The sequence below is a fragment of the Taeniopygia guttata genome, chromosome 4 (genome assembly GCF_048771995.1).
Source record: "Taeniopygia guttata chromosome 4, bTaeGut7.mat, whole genome shotgun sequence".
Classification (NCBI taxonomy): domain Eukaryota; kingdom Metazoa; phylum Chordata; class Aves; order Passeriformes; family Estrildidae; genus Taeniopygia; species Taeniopygia guttata.
In genome coordinates, this window is record NC_133028.1 from 36,607,504 (window position 1) to 36,625,789 (window position 18,286).

The 18,286-nt window shown below is 33.9% G+C and overlaps 1 long non-coding RNA gene across 11 annotated transcripts in view; it reads right to left on the reverse strand.

Annotated features, from left to right (window-relative positions):
- Positions 1-18,286, reverse strand: part of LOC115494983 (uncharacterized) — a 127,239-nt gene that overhangs the window by 80,429 nt on the left and 28,524 nt on the right. For 7 of the 11 annotated variants that reach the window (XR_012055629.1, XR_012055630.1, XR_012055626.1 and 4 more), the window contains exon 1: positions 16,545-16,904. The exons of 2 other annotated variants lie outside the window; for them this stretch is intronic. This is a non-coding gene — a long non-coding RNA (uncharacterized lncRNA). Of the gene's footprint in view, positions 1-8,035; positions 8,696-16,540; positions 16,905-18,286 lie in introns of those variants that run through there. 2 more of the 11 variants (XR_012055633.1, XR_012055637.1) reach the window with 2 other exon arrangements.

Consider the following 18,286-nt stretch of genomic DNA (forward strand, 5'->3'; position numbering starts at 1 on the left):
GAGAAATATGTCTTTTTATAGAGGCCAATGATTTTGTCTTACGTATTTAGACACATGACCAAACAACAAAAATTATTCAATCTCCCTTTACAGCAGAGAGAATAAGGGTATCTGCAGACAGTGTGGGCTCTAAAATACTATACTTAAAGATACAGTGTAAAGTGAAACAATCTACACTAGCAAATTCAAATAATATATTGCCACTCTTTCTCACCAATGGCATGAATTCCTAATAACTTCTTCTCTGAATAATATTTAAAATGTCAGTATGAAAAATTGTATAGAACACAATCTTTCAATAGCATTGAATTGCTTGTGTTTCTTACTTGGACCTGAATGTGGTATTTCATACTAGTCATATTCTGGCTTCAAAACACAGTAACTACTTTACTCAAGATTACACCATCAATTATTAAAATGTATTAATTTATGGAGTTTATATAAACACTGCTTTGGAAGGAATTAGTATACAGGCATACACTCTTGCATACATGAATGCATGCATTTCAATGATTCTGGTGTACTCTTGTCTTCAAAACTGTGCTTCTTTGAACTATTTGTTCACCATTCAACTGCATATAAATGTATTTCAAATGTCCTGTTCTGCTTTAAATACTTTGGAGGCTATGAAAATATCTGCAGAAAACTTTGGACAAAAATCTTAGAAATGGAATCTCAATTGAGAGAAAAAATTTCATTCTAAATGAGTTTCTAGTGTTTGCTGAAACAATTTTTTTACTGGACCTTGAAATTTGACTGGTTTTTTTTTTGAATACTGATGAGGCTGTGGTAAGCAGAATCTGTTCTATACAAAAGGGAAAAAGTCACATTTCCACCTGGAATCACATTCATGATGGTTTTTAGAGGACTCATTTGTCCTTTTGATTGATATTTCTGTGTCTGGGAACCTAGAGGTTTTGAGTTTCAGGACAGGACTCAGGCAGAATTATGGTTGAAGTTGTCCATTAAACAGGAAAGGGAAATAAGGACAAACAACAGTGGAAAAGAACACACAAGATTTTTCTGGATGAGATGGCCAAAGCTGAAGTGGTAATACTGATTTTATCCTTTCTACCAGTTTTCCAGAGGTATTCCTAATGGAAAGTGAGCTGGATAGCTCTACTTGCTTTGTTTCTCTCCTAAGTATAATTTGACATCCAAGGGAGAAAAAAGAGTACAAACAAGAAAATGTGGAACCACCCCAGCACAAATCAACCATACTCATAGCCTAGGGATCTGCACTGCATATACCAATCACAGAATATCAATCTGTGCATTCCCTTGAGCTGTTGGAGCATCTCTTAGGCAATGCATCCCAGGTGTTTCATGCTCACTGCTCATCTCTGAAGTTTAGGTTGGTGTCCTATCTTGCCACACAGTCTCTCCACTTACTAAATTATCTTTGTGCTTTCTAAAGGTCAGATCTTTGTAGAACATGAAAGAAAATACTGATTTTCTGGGAAAGAGTGATTCTGTTGAAAGCAGCGGAATAAAGTTCATAAAAATTCTGCTTAATTATGAGGCATAGCAGCACAAATGTTTCAATTGGAAATTTTGATGTTTGCTGAACAATTGACTTTGAAAACTGAATTTTCAAGGTTAAAACTAACAACAATATTTACAATTCCCTGAAAAATTAAAATCTCAGATTTTAATACTCTGTAAAATCATATTTGCAATTTGATATTTAATAGATGAACTTCTTTTAATGTAAACTGATAACAGAATTTTTACTTCATAAACCTCATTTTACCACCCCTCTCCAAGAAACCTCCACTGTCAAAACTAAAAAGAATCCTATCAGCAGTTTCATCCCAACTCTATTTCCCTCCCCACAGTTTTATTTTATAGTATGTTAAATATATATATATTTATAGAGGCTATTTAGTGCAATAGACCAGAAAGGGAAATGATGTCTAATTAAGTTGTTCCACCATGTAAATGTTTCTAATAATTTATACATCAAAAGTAGAAAAAGTTTAACTACAATTACAGCTGCTGCAAGAATATTTTATCCATCAGAAAATTATACTCACAATGATGGCCTAGTGAAGTTAAATACTATAAATAAGAAAATAATTCATGACAGAAAGTTCATACATTTTCATTTTCTCTTTTAAGAAGATTTCAGTAGAAAAAACCAAAATCTGTGCTATGAAATAATTCACTTTTCAGCACTATTAATTCAGTTTACTCTAGCATGAATACTGATGCTTTTCAGAGCATACCATATCTAAGAAAAATCATTTCAAGGGTGAATATGGGAGGGATTTCATTTATTAGATTTCTCCTGTTTCCTTTAATATCTCTTTTGGTAGGGAGGATCATCTAGGCTTTGTTTCAGATCAGAGCTTTTTACTCTTAGTCTTCATTAGTGATGAAAATCTGGAGACCTACTACATATCCATTTAATATAGAATAGAATTATTCATGCCTGAGACAGATAAGTAAAAAAAAAAAAAAAGAAGAGAAAGCAAATTTCCCTACTAAAAAAGGACATTAGTCATTTCTCTCTGTCATTTTTTTGGCAGCTGATGTTCTATGTTTTGTAAACCATTCCATCTAAAACAACTGAAGCTGTAAAACTAATGTAGCAGGTCAGGGAAAACAGCCAAAGCCAGGTCAGAGAATCTTAACCCGTGTCACCAGTCCAGTCAGTCTTGTGTCACATCGCTTACTCTTTATTTTTCCGTGCTAATTTATCAATACCATTGCTTCTAAGGAATATTATCCTCTACAGGCTTTCAGAAGCCATCACTCTAGATATATAAGAACTGGAAGTTTTGGATACAAAAAGAGTAAAGAATTTTCTCAAAGGAATTTTTTAGAAAGAGTTTGTAATAAGAGGATATAACAGAACTACTATTCATGTCACAGGAAGCAAGAGTAGCAATGAAAAACAAACCAGTAATGCAAAGCAAAGGAGATAAAGGACAAGAGGCAGTTATTAGTTTAAATATGTGAGGCAAGACCCATTGTTAAAAATGTGGCAAAGGGTTTGAATTTGATTCCGCCAGAGATGAAGGCAAAACCCCCAGAGGTGAGCAGAGAGAGGTAAGCGTAGATGATGTATCAAGTATTCACATTTTAGATACAAAGAAAGAAGGGACAAATTGCCCACAAGGACATGAACAGAGAGGAGGAAAGGGTGGATTTTCACAATAAAATGGTAAGAAGGCTGAGCTAAAAAAAAAAAAAAAAAAGAAAAAAACCCAAGAATTGCACAGAGCAGATTAGCCAGAGCAAAGAAAACAGTGAAGCTCATGTATAAAAAATATTAGTCATTGATCTATTCCTACTGTACACCTTTTGTCATCTTTCAACCACAACACCAGAATGGCAGCTGTGCTACTTTCAAATGCAAAAATGTTACCACTGATTCCTTGAATTAGCACTGGCACATATTGAAAAAGATTCTGCTCACACTGTCTTTAAAGCACTTTAGAGAATAGAAACTTCACATTTTCTGTAACAGCAACTAAGGACTGATGAATGCAAAAAGGACATTTTATGGAACGACCTCTATCCCACAAGCACAAAAATAGTACTTAATAAAGATGCCTTTCTCCAAATTTACAGAATATTTATCTACACATCTCAGAACAAAATACAAATGCTTCTTTAGCATCTTACCATGCAGCTCTTTCTGTGATTCATTGATTTTGTTTGGAATGCATTACCTGGTATTAGACTTAATACAGAATGAAAGAAAAATGCCATTCTAAAGGTCAACTATCCAAACTTAAAAGAAGATTAGAGATGGGAATTTAAACCAGACATATTAAAAAACCTTCTCAACATTATTTATTTTTACATACTAACTACATACAGCAAAGAAAATCTCACTCTCAATTTGACTAAGTTTAAGACATAGTAAAGAAGAGTTCATTAAAATAACCATGAAAAAAAAAAAATTTACATGAAACTACAAAGCTTTTAAAGCCATTAGAACATTTAGGAGTGTTTCTGACTAAATGATTCCTTTTTCTAGGTACTTTGCAGTGCATGATTTTCCAATTACATTTTTTTTTTTACATATAAAATTCACATACTCCTTTTATTGCTGACTGCTAAGATATAAAAATAGGGAGTTCCTAACAGACAGCTAGTGGCTCTCAATTGGATCTATATGTCAAAAAAATTATTTTCTCTCAAACAAGATGAAATAATTAACACTGCATTTTCAAAACAGTTTCTATTTATATTTCCTGTGAAGCTTCCAATTCTCTCATGAGATGCATGACTCCTCTAGGTGATATCAAGTTCAGCTCTGGGTTCAGCAGAAAGCTGTTCCTGAACATAAGACTAAAGTGGTATCTACGTGTACACAGTAACAGTATAATCTACACAGTGATTTATTTCAGCACAAATTTCCACATTTGAAGTAACATGTTAAGAGCAATTCTTCAGGACGTTTCTGGAAGAAGATTCTCTTGCTCACAGATGTGGAAGCTGAACTTGTACCCCTAGAAAATGCAGTCTATATACAGCAATGAGTAGGAAATGACCAAAGCCCAGCTGGACTGATCTACTTTATCATTTATGCACATTCTGTCAGATGATCAAACTTTTAAACTAAAAATAGCAACGGGTCCAGTTACTCAATAGAACAGAATCTCCTGTGCATCAGTGTAATACAGAGAATTGATGGTTTCATCAGTTTTAAAAGATGAGGAGTTAATTATTTCTAATTTAAAATGAACATAAAAAGTGAACAGTAAAAGTGAATCTCTACAGACGTTAATTTTATTTCTGTACCCATATTTCAGCTCTTTGACATTACCAAAATGATTTAATATTTTCTAGGTTTTAGGTCCAGGCAAAATCCTGGAAACCCTTAATTGTAGTTTATAGCTTTACTTTAAATAAACATTGCAAGGGATTTCTAGAAATGTCCAGATTTCTGAGTTTTCCAAAAGTCTTTTGTCCTACACAGAAAAGGAGATTGCTACCATTAATTGTAGGCAAGTAAGAAAAGTTGCCTTTGGGTTTGGGGAAATGTCTTGGCATTTCCCTGCAAATATTAGAAGACAGCATTACATGCAATGCAGAGACTTAAAGCTTCAAGAGTCTCGCTAGACTCTATGGACATCTACTGTGCAAAAGAAAACCAGGTAGATAATGACACATGGTAGAGGTTAGTAATGAATAATACACTTTCCTTGGACGTTTTGACCATTTAATAAAAGACACAAATCCTTATGAAATTCTAAAGTGTGATCAAAAAAAGGGAAAAAAAAGCCTTTGTACTTTTCTGGAAGCTTAAGGGATTTAATTATCAAGATATGAAAATATAATATTAGATTAACATAGAGTCTTCCAAAAGCATAACAGAATCAGAATATGATTTCTTAAAAGCTGGACTAATATAATCATCAAAGTACTGCGTTCCTAGCTGGATCTTCTCCCTGGAAGCTAAATGTCTAAGCATACCTGATGGACATTTCCTTAATGTGGCCTCTCAGTCTGTCATATAATTGACATGCTTCTTTCTCTTTAAATTAAACCAGATTTATTCGGTGATGTGAAAGCCTCCCACCTTTCTGTCAATATATCTCTGCACACAGGAATAGTGAAGTTAAAAGTTTCCAGTGTGGTTAGCTATGAGCAGATACAACAGAATGACAGCTTTTTTCTTGAACATAAAATTCAAACCCTGAAGAACCCTGGGTTCTTTTTTGGTATTTATCTCCCTATATATGTATGCCTGCCTTAAATATACATATATACGGGGGTTGTACACACAAAAATATGTATATATGCATATATCAAATATTCAGTAAGAGGAACAATGAAGATTTTACATGAATGATCAAAGTTTTAAATAAATAGAAATATGAGATGAGCATTTGTGAGGTGAGACCTCCAACAACCTATCTGCTGAGACATATAGAAAGTTGACTGGCCAATTGTCCTAATAATGTTATAAAAACTACATCAAAATCCTGAACCGGTGGACAGAATCAAAGTGTAACATATAAGGATTTAAAAATGCCTGTTGTTGTGAGAAATTTTGTCATATTGTGGCTCCAATATAGGCTGTTTTTAAAGCCCATTTAAAATTAGAGAACTTTCAGTTCACTTCAGGGTTTCAGAAAACAGTGTATTTATTGAAAGAGGAGAGATAAAAAAATTTCCTTTTTCAATTTCTGTCATTAAATATTAGAAATGTAACAGTAACAAACTAAATGTTTACAAGTTAATATTTTAAGGTAATGATTTCAATTATGTATAATTTTGACAAAACAGAATCATTAAAGATGAAATCTTCCATATGAGGTTACTTTGATTTGTTCTACCTTGATTTTATCAAAAACAATTTAGGGAAAATTGATTTTTCTCTAATATTAAAATTAATTCTCATTGATGATAGATTCTCATCAAGTATTAATTGGCAAGCTGTGAAAATTCTGTACTTCCAAAACATGCATTTAAAATATAACAGGGACTGTTCTCATAGAACTCCTGAGCTAGCTATGCCTGTGGAAGTTTGCCCAAATTGTCTGCTTTTAAAAACATGTTTAGAATAGTGTAACTGTAACTGTAACTGACAAATTACATTTGTACCACAAATGTTTCAGACAGAGGCCAGTGGATATTTTCTTAGCAGTATCTGAGAATCATGTATGATCCAAGTCTGCTTGTTAACACTGATAATAGGAGCCAATCTCAGGCTCAGTTCTTCCTTTTCTCTTTCCTCCCCAGTCTCAGCTTCCCTAGAACAAACTTGGGGTTCTAGCAAGAACAAAAAAACACACTCACAATTAAAACAGCTGAATGAGAACCTGTAGAATGAAATAAAATTCTTTCCATAGGTATTGAAGTGCTATGTATTAATGAGCAAGTTACTTGAAATGCATTTCTCTCGGATGGCCATTATTAAGGTCATATAATTAGTGATCACCTGATTTCTGACCTATGGACCTGATATGCAAACCTGCTGAATAGTAAATGCTGCAGCAGAAAGTCAGCAGGGGCTTTGCCTTAAGCCACTGTACATGGGGCTGTTTGGAATGCTAAGTATTCCGGCAAGCAGGTCATGGGTGGCTCCGTTTGTCAGACAAGCTGAGTGGCACTTTGACCTTCATCTCCATGTATGACAGAATATGACAGCATGTCACCTTCTCATCTTGTAAGGTGATCTAAAAGTAAATATTTTTAAAACAGAGTAGGGATGTCTGCTGTAGAAAAGCAACACAAGGCAATGTCAAAAATTCCAGAATTGAATTAGGTTGGTACAATGCAAATGGTAGTACAGAAAAGCAAAATTGAAATTGACAACTTCACCAGTTGACTCCAATCCTGCTTTAAGTCTTTGAATCTCTCCAAGTAATGCAAATTAAAAAAAAAAAAAAAAAAAAGTGCCCTGAGCATTAGAATAATGTGAAGTTGTGCTGAATGATTAACAACCCATATGTTATTTCCTTCTTGAAGTTCATAATTAACTCATCAATGGAATAATCAAAAGACAGGAAAAAAAAATTTCTATTCAACTCACTTTATTCTAGGATTTTCTAGTATGTAGAAGGAAAATTGACTTTTCTTCTCCTACTTATTATCCAGAATAATATCTGGAAGAGTTTTAGTCTTTATTCAATTGCTTTTCACTCACTCACACTTAAACATAGTATCAAAGACCGATGCAAATACAGAAATTTAGTTAACTTGGTTACTTTGTTAGCTAATTCTGATACTATAGCTTTGGTTTTAGGAGTTCAACATGCATCAGATTCAATATGTTACTTGAAATGACATTTGCATTCCTACAGTAATAAAAGTGAATTAAATATTTTTTTTCCTCAATAATAATTATGCTCATCTTTCCAGTCTAGGCTCAGAGAAAATTTTGTAGATATGCATAAACAGCTTTCCTTTCCTTCAAAGGAAAAACTAAATTTTGGGTTCCCTGTTGCTTTTACCATCCCTTCTTGATATAGTCAAAATTACGATCACGATACTCAGGATCCTTTATTTTCAGGGAATTGAGAAATACAGACTGCCCAGACTCAGCTTGCTGAGTTAACTGTAAAGTTACCTGTTACTCTTTAGCTGGCAGTTTTTGAAACTCTGAGAATCTGAGCAGGACCATTTTTTTCACTGTTTAAGCTTCAAAACTTGAAAAATCTGCGGATTCAACATTAAGTTTGGTTAGAATCAACAATTCTTGCCCATTCTTGTAAAAAAAAAAAAAAGCTATTAATGATTTTCAAAGACTTCTGACAAAGCAGTTTAATCCAAACATAGATCCATAACGAAATTTCAGTAATATGGAAATAGCAGAGTATTGCATTTCACAGGAATGATTAGGAAACATTCCAGGTGAGGCAGACAATGGCATTTAGGTGATGTGCAGACCACTATTCTGTGCTCATACTGTAAATTTCCTTCAGAAAAGGATGTACAAAAGGAAACCACATAATTGGCAAGGCTGCAAGTCAAATTTAATCAGGTCATTAGTTCACAAACCCAATGGAGAACTTAATTAGATATGAGTTATCTAATAATTGTGAGTGTCTCTGAGGTACATTTGTTTGGACATCTATTACGAAGGGTCCCTATCATTGTTCTGACCTTACAGCTAAACTAAGTAACAACCCCTTTGAGTCCTGTATTGGCTTCCAGCTATCTACATTGTATATCAAATTATTAATGTGAATGTCAACAGAGATGAGTTCTTTGTAAAAATTCTGGCAAAGTTTTAGTGGCTGTAGTTGCTGTTTTCACATGTGCTTGGCTTGAGTAAGTTTGATACTACATCTTTGGATGTCTTGAAATCTCAGATACTCACTGGTGTTCCTGGCTAATTTGGTCATTCACTCTGACTTGAGATAAAACCCTGGACTCTGTCTACGCTAAATACACCCATTTTCACCTTGCTTTTCACCAACACTTCTCTTTCTGACATTAAATCTATCTTCAAAGTTAGAACACTGTCAAATTTCAACACAGTAGATATGAGTATAAAATTATAAAATATGTGCCATATCTTTTGTATAGTCAGCTAATATATTTCTGCCTCTTGGGCTCTGCATTTATCTTATCCAGTATCCACATCTGTCAGTACAAGGAAGAACACACAGTTATCCTTCTAGGAAGAGTAAACAATCCAGCCACACTATGCATTTAGATTAAAAATTACTTGTAGAACTAAAGGTAGAAATCTATTCCCATATTTATGGTAAATATCAAAATAAATACCTGATATTCTGCACTCAAAATTGTCATGTCAGGAAAATATGCTTGTGCTACTTACTGTCAAATATAGACTTGGGAACTAAAATGAATATTTGTAAACATTAAATGCAGTATTTTTCTTCCTACAAGTACCAAGAACTATAATTATATTTTTCCCAAAAGACATATTTATGAATAGATTAGACAAACATTTTTCACTGTAGCAAGTAGGTATGAAAGACCTTTCAGGATCTTCAACAACAACCAGTTTCTAACTTTCTGATTTTACATGTATCCTAATTAGAAAATTTAGTTTCTGTTTCATCTTCTAGAAAGTTATTGTATTTTTAAGAAGAAATCATCTCGGAGAAGGTGCTTGAACAGAAAGCTTCTCGTGGTCTGGGTAGCACTGTGGACAGAGCTACCAAAGGCCTGTGCTTATCCAACAACTTATATTTACTGCACTGAAAATTAAAACGAGAAAAAATTGAGACTGAAAGGAAAAACAATAGGACAGTTTCCCTTATACTATGATGAGATGTTATGAAGAAATTATCAAGCTGAAATTTATTTGAACTTCTCTGTTTAAATCAATACAGGAGTATTCTGTCTTTGCAGTGATAAGATAGGAAGATTCAGCCTTTCTATTGGGCTCAAGGCAAAAGTCATAGGTTGAAGTATAATGAAAAATTATCTCCTAGCTCTTTCTAGCCTTTTTTTTTTTTCCTTATTCCTCCCACTCCTAGAGATGAATCCTCAATTGGTGGTCTTAGAACCACAGAGAGAGAAAAGCTGTCTCAAACAGCAAGGACCTCTAATCAGACATTGACAGATAAGATGTTCTGTGTTATAAAAATAGATTTAAAATCCAAAGTGCCATTTTTTTATTAGAATCATGGCCTAACTGTTATAGTCATGATATAAGATAAATTATACAGTCTAAATCTTTCAATCACCTTATTAGCTTCCCTAAATATAATGAATATAAATTTCCTACTTAAGCCAAGGTCAAAAAACCACAGATCAACAAAATTCTTCATATTTTCCTCTAGACTGATAAAAATGCATTTCTTCATGATATAAACAACTTCTACCTGTTTTGAAAATCTTGCAAGTTTCAAAGTTATATAAAAAAGAGGAAACACTGACAGAAATTATCATACTCTACATTTAACTAGTATATCATTCTAACTGAGCACAGTGAGATTCCTATAACTAGAAAACACCACTCAGCTTCAAAACTCAGTTAAGGCTTACTTAAATTAATGCAGCAAATTATGCATTCCATAGAGTTATGTTACGTAGTAGAAAAGAAAGCATGATTTAACAAGAATTAAACTGTCACCAGCTAACTGTAAAAAATTAAATACAAATGGAAATAATTATAACCACTGAGGAATATATGGTTTTAAATCCAGCTTGAACTGATAGATAAACAATTCCCAATTCATAGCATACTGCTACTAACAAATCCTATTGGCGGAAGAAGAAAAGAGAGGAAAAGGTCTTCAAGTTAATACCCTGTATGACTTCAGTGTTGAATCAAAGTAATTTAAATTAATATAAAAATATTCTCCTTATGCTGATGATGACCTTGATGCTGCTTTGTTAGAGCATTTAAGCCTGCGCATTAATTATTTTTCTAAAAGCAGAGAAGGAGGGGGAAAAAATTCCAAATAACAAAAAAAAAAAAAAAAAAAAAAAAAAAAAAATCATGTATATATTATATATTATCCTCGTATTTGGCTTTGGATTCCAGAAGACAACAGCCACTATCACAGGGGAGTTCATAAAATCTGCTGCAATGTAGGGGAGAAGGAGAGAGGGAAAGAAAAGCTCTCATTTTTGTACAGATACATTACATATGTGCACATAGAGTTCCAGCCCAGGAAACACCTTTCCCAGCAGGATGATGAGAAAAATTCATTGTTGGAATGATGCAATATCAGGCAAAGTTAACGTAAAGAGTGCTGTATCACAGAGACAGTGTTGAAGGAGGTGGATGGGTTGTGCCTGGGATGGGGGTGTGGTCAAACTGTGTGGTGCAGAGAGCCCAAACTGTGAATAAGCAGAGTGTATATATGATAATATCTATAATAGTGTATCTATTATAATATATATATTATAATAGATGTGCAGTAATGACAATAAGAGATGGAAGACATAACACACATCCCACAATATCTTGGGTGCTATTTGATGTATATCTCAAATACCAGGCTACAGAAGAAATGAAAAACACATACATTTTTGTGAATGAGTTTAAAAGTATTGCTAGAAAAAAGAGAGTACAAAAAAGTAAGACAAATGAATGAGGAAGCTATCCTCTGCACTCATGGCACAAAATTCGATGTAGATCAATATCTCAAAGCCATATTTACCTGGCTAGTGCTGAGACTAAATTACAGCTATGATTTGCTTTTAAAAAACATTTTGTGTTTATAGGGAAAGTGTATTACAGAACACTTGGAAATGTAAAGTAGAATTTTGTTTTGGATTATTGAAGTATTTTCAAAGTGCTGTGGCCGTGTAATCTAATTCACATGAGAATATTTCTAGTTGTATACTAACTGTTAAAATTATATGCAAAATAGAAACCTACATTTTCATGCAATGATGTGCTAACTCAAATTCAGTCCTTGTTAAGGTAGAATACGATAAATTAAACCTACTTTTTCAATTCCATTAAAAAAAAATATTTTTGTGTAAATACCGTAAAATCAATCAACAAAATTTAATGTTCTGAGCAATTATTAAATAGTTTTAATCAAATGTGTGTACATATATGGCATATGTAGGTAGATATTAAGGTCACAGCTACAAAAGAAAAAATGCAAATGAAGTATCCCTTCACTTATAAATATACAACCAAAACAGTATAATGAAAATCATCAGAGCTAAAGTAATAATAATAATAGCAACAATAGCAATAATAGCAACAACAAAACCAATCCTATTATGAGATTCTAGCCTGTGCCAGTATTTAACAATTCTCAGGAGAAACACACTCACTCCAGTCTGCTTACAATATACAAATAAAACCTTATCAAGGTAAAGAAAGCTTTCCCACACAAGCACAGAAAACATTTTCCTATATTCTCACTACATTCCTAAAGATTTTTTTTAAACTATCAAAATAATTCTATCAAGGCATGACTTCTAATTTACTGCATATCCAAAATTTAGCTAAGCCTGTGCCTTTTCTCTTGTAGTACTCACAAATATTTTATCAGCTTTGACTGTTTATAGGCTTTGTTGATAGAACCCATTTATAAGCAAAGAACACCAATTAATTAAGTCTCAGAACATCCATTTTAAGCAGAAAATGACATCTGCTTTACAGATAGGGCATTTCATGAGTTCACAGAAGTAAAACAAGGTCATATATGGTCAGCTGTGGAAGAGCCACTGAATTAAAGTTAATCTCAAACTGTGGCAAAGCTCATGTTACATTGAGAGGAGACAAATTTTACTGCAGTTTCCAGATTGACAGTGCCAAGCACTAACTTGTAACTACAAGGATTTTGAACTAACACTGGCTTGGTCTTTTTTCTCCCAACATAGATAATTTCCATGTTCTTTAAAGTTTGCTCTCTTTTTTAGATCAATTACCCCCAAGCATTTGGTTAATCAGTAGATACCTGCTCTTGCTCTCTCTACAAAGAAATGAACCGTCAAATAAACTCCATAATTGCTACTTCCTGATCCTAGCACTGTTATGCTCTAGTTCTAATTTTGATAGATTTCCTTTAGCACCTTACATTTACAGTCCAAGGTACACCATTTATAAAATTATGTATCATTTAAGGAGCAATGTTCTTTATTTTCACTTGAAAGTATGTAAATTTTTTTGGACATATTCAGATTCCAAAGGCAATTGTATCATTGATTTCAGTTCCCTCCACTGTTTTGATCTTTAACTCAATTTTTTTTTTCATTTAGACATATTTTTGCAGCCTTATTTTATGTTTCTTCCCAAATCACATATGTTGCCTATTTAATTAATAGGTTGTAAAATGCTAACAATGTGAATTCTTCTCATGTGTAGAAATTGTCATTTCACTGGACAAAATTCAGATTTTATGTATGGACAATTTTGTAAGGTTTTAAGACATGAGCATGGTTTGGAATGCTCTTTAGTAATAACCCCACACGGGCAGGTTGATTTAGTTCCGAACAACACTAATTTTCTATTTCCCAGCCTCACATTATTAGTGTTCCATGCACACCAGTAAGCTCCAATGTTTCATTGTTCACTGGCATTATATATCACATCTTCTCACTGCATAGTGTATAGAGGTGATTGACAGCCAATCTAACACCTGTACTAGCACTGGATGGCTCTTCTCTCCTTATTGGCATTATCTGAAACCCCACCAGTGGGTTTCAGCTGGAAAACAGTGTTTAGACACTTACTTGTATTCTCCTCTTAGTAGGTGAGGCTATTAACCTAGCTACTTTGTGTAGCTGATAAGACTGAGGTGCGTACTCAAGTAGGGTGTCTAGTTAATTGTGCAGTGAAAACATGCTGCTAAACGCCAATATCAAATCCACTTGCAAATCCCAACTTAATTTTTTCCACTTCAGCTAAAGGAACTAGAATTGTTTTAACTCAGATCCTGACAGCAGAAAGGAGTAAGTAAACAAATAGAAATAGGTTTTAGCTTTCTTTTAAAACCAAAATAAACAAAATAAGCTTTTTACACTTTCACACCTTCCAATAGAAAAAAAAAAATAGGTGGCATACATAAACAGTGCAAAAAGATTGCAAGTGCATTTACTTAATTAAAAATGAGGGCTAGTTTATAAACCAGACTTCAATCAAGCTCAAGCAGATCCGAACTAATAAATGTATTTCCTACATTTATATGAGGCCCTGGATTCATCTGAAAAAATCCTTATTTATGATCTCTGCACGTGATATAGCTATGAGCCATATTCTTTTGCCAATTTTTAAGCAAAGTTCTCCCTTAACCATTATAAAATATTCTATTCAGGAAAAAAAAAAAATGTTCCATATGACCAGGCCTTTCAAGAAGAATTGGAGATTATTCTTTATTTATTTTTCCTTGGGCAATTCCTTATTCTCCACAGAAACTCATGGTATCTTTGGCCTCAGCTTATCAGTTTCTTCTGGACAGTGCTATTTTTTGTCTCACCTTCATATAATACTCACTTCCAGGAAGCAACAAACATATGAATGGTGGCACAGGCATGGTTTAACCTTTCTCAAATTAATATGGCACTTATGTTAAACTTTTCACTTTGTAAATAAAGCTTTATAGTGTTATTACTGTTTTATGAGCTACTTAAGCTCTTTTTCTTTACACTGATAATCAAATCTTTTCTCCCCCTTTTTTTAAAAATAATGTTAAATTGGCAATAGTCAGAAGTTCAACAAAGACAATAACAAAATGAAATTTTCCCATTGTTTTTTAACATTTAGAAAAGCCATCCTCACAGATTCAGCATGTGTCACAACATCAGGGTACCCAGAGCTCCAATTGGCTTACAATGATTTATTATAAACAATAATTCTGTATCGTAGCTGTTGCTGGAGCAAGGCTGTGCTTGAGGCCTTTGCACATACATATTGGAATTAATGAAGCAGCAGTTTATGCTGTCGCAAACAGCTGGGGGTGCTTAACTTGTTTTCCTCTATAGAACTTTTGGATTCATTTGTTTCTGGCAGTTATGGAATGCAATAAAAGGAAGAATGGTGAATAAAGAGAAATGGAATTATGTAAAACAGGAAAAACTAGACCTAGGTCAACAAAATATGCTCATCTGATAATATAGATAAATTTGTTTTCATATTTTACATTGTTTTATCAGTTCTAATTTCCCCCAAAATGCTGCATTTGATACCAGTAAAGATAGCTACATATATATCTGTAAAATATACCAAGCAGCATGATACAAACCTTCCCCCTTTTGCTGATCAAGTCTGCCTCAGAACAAGAAGGAAAATAAAAATGTGATTTTAGCTGAGATAGCATGTTCTTAATATGATTGTATTGTTTCTAGACCTGTGCTATTATTGTGTCCAAGGCTCTTAAAACCCTTGGAACTGCACTGTGCTGTGAGGATATGACATCTCTGGTTTGCACCTTTCCTGGAATTTCTTTCCTCCTGAAGCCACTGTTGCAGATATATTGTACTTACAACAGGAGTTGGTAATGGTTACTGTGGGCAGCCCCACAGCTCAGGTGGATTCTCAGGGCAGCTGGCATAGTCTCACTTTTAAAGTTCTTAGTAAAATAAAATTTGAAAGAAGAAATGGGGTAGTAAATGTAAAACAGTGCACCTGAGAATGGATTTTAGTATCCAGTTGCTGAAGAACATCCAAACAGCCCTGAGCTGCTGCTGCAGAGCACTCATTAGGATCAGAAAAAGGGAGGCAAAGACGAGAGTTTTAGCAGCTGAAGGGAGGTTGAAGGGCAGCTGCAGAAGCTGGAACGTGTGTGATGCTTCATGCAGAGACTGTGGGATTGCAGCTGTTTAATCCTCTATGGAACATTCCTGTTCTCATGAATATTCCTTTATTCACTGTATCTCCTCCAAAGGGTTTGGCAGTGGCACATCACAGGATCCTGTCTAGTACTCTTCAGAGTCTAACTTGCTATTGCTTTTTAAGTCAGCTAAAGCTGTGAAATGATTGCTTATAGCTGGGGCATGTTTTGATTGCTCTCCTGTCTTCCTTAGGCTATTCAAATGAAGGCAGCAGCTGCATTTTGCCATTCACAGTCATTTATGCCTACAGGCTTGTGTTTTCTGTCAAAAGCTGGAAGCAGTCATTGTATATGATTTTTGTTCTTCAGTTTAATCGTACATCACCAATGTGTTCTCATAGCATTTTCCATCTAGTAATTACCTTATTGATCCACTCTTCAGTCTTTCATCTTTCCATGCATCTAAGCGCATTGTAGCAAAACTTCCACTGATCATTTTGTATCTTAAATTACACATAAATACATATTACAGAGCTATTCAATAATCAGTCAGTATCAACAGGCTTACCATCCAAGGGCCCAAGACAGCCTTAACTCTCACTGGAAATAATCATAGCTAAAAAGGAACAGAACTAGGTGGCTACCATCTGCTTGGTCTGTTTCCCATTGCAGATTAAAAATGAAAAAAAAAATTAGAAATAACAAGCAAACATGAAAGGAAAAGAAGCATATGATCAAAAGAGCAAACCATAAAAAAACTTTCTTTTTTCTTGAAAATAATACTAATTCATGTGCAGCAATTTTACTCTTTAAATTTATTTTGCTTAAAACATATTTTTTTCAAAATAAAGAACTATATTCTTATGTTCTAGACCTCCTGATAAAGATACACTGTAACATCTAAAAATACTTACTTACTCTGATATACTTCCTTCTTTTTCTTTTATGGTTTTCCAAAGAATTGAATATATCTGTGTTGAAATGTTGAAATGAAATCTTCTACTGCATCCATGCTTACAGTTTCTATCCATCCTATTGTCTCACAGCCCAAAGTGCTGGATTTCTAATATTGCTAATATCACTTCCATAGCAACACACAAAGATATCATAAACTTGGCATTATAGCTTCATTCCTAGATTAGGTCTAAAGTGGAGCGGATTTCAAAAAGCAGCTCTTATTAATGCATACATACAGTTAATAATAAAAGCAACTGCCATTGGTATAGGGATAATGGCTTTCAGAGTACTCCCAATCAGTTTCACAAAAAAGTTGTCCCTTTTCAGCTCTGATCAAGAAAAAATAACTTGTCTTGTTAGTGATGTTTAGAATATATTTCCCCAGCCATCCTTAAAGAGAGAACCATATAATCACAGGGATACAATTACTGAGAAAGACAGTATTATGTTTTTCACATGCTGGATTCAGACCATTACACAGTGGATACAGCACAGTGTAAAATGAGGGCAAAATCTCATTCCATCCTTTAGCTGCAAATCTTAAGAATGAATGCACAGAATGAATAAGTGAATGAGAAGGAATTCAACTTTAAACACTGCCAAAATAATTTTATCAATAAATCTCTTTACTTTTAAGCACAAAATGTAATACATTAAGTAGAACACATATCATTTGGTCAGCAGTCTGGCATGTCTTATGATATATAATGACTAGGGACAAATGGACTACACTTGATACTTCCTGGCTGGAGTTCTAAGTGAAATTGTAAAAGAAATTATATGCAAGAAACCATATACAGTCTGTACTGCCACAGGCCTTGCAAATGGGTGAATACCTCAGAAATAAAGCATGTTATTTTAGAAGTAACTAAATCTGCAGTGATTTTACTCTGTACACTTTTCATTGGCATCAGGCATGATCACAGAGGAAAATACTTCTACTCTGTTGGTCTCAGCACAGGTTGTCTTTGAGGTTCATCAGGAAAACAGAACATTTGTATCTTTTGACTGAAATTGCATGCAGAAAAGAAAAATACACTTGTCTGTTTATAAGATATTCAGGAAGGTTCCTCTTACAGCTCTAGTTAATAGAGAAGGCTCTATAAAGATGAATTCAAAGTTTAAAAAAAGCAGTAAAAGGAATGGAAAATTTTCAGCAGAGACTACCTCAGAATTTTTTCTAGTAATTTCTTTGTTTAGTATATCCACAACTTGTCTGAGGAGGTGAAGAACCAAGCTTCACAATACAAGGTGACCGAGGATAGTAAGGAAGGAGCCAAATGTGCATAATTTCAGAGAGGAAAAAAGAATGAACAATTATACTATAAAATGGCAGTTAGAAATAGGTGTAGAAAGACAGTGATGCATATGGGGAAAAAATCTGAATTTCACTTACAAAACAGTTAATGCTACGCTTTCTCAGGAGTGGTTTTCACTACTTTGGCTCAAAGCTCAGGAGCAATGAAAACAAAGAAATTGAATAAATAATAAGGAAAAGAACAAAGTGGAAAGCACTGTTATGCTGTCAACGAAATGTATCATGCACCGATCTCTTGAATACTGTATGCTGTTGGATTTTATCTCAGTAAATTTATGGAGTAACTAGGAAAAGTCCAGAAAAAAGCAATTGGTATACTTAAAACTAGAATTCTTCAGTCTGGAAAAGAAACAGTTTGCAGAAAGATGAACATGTATAAATTATT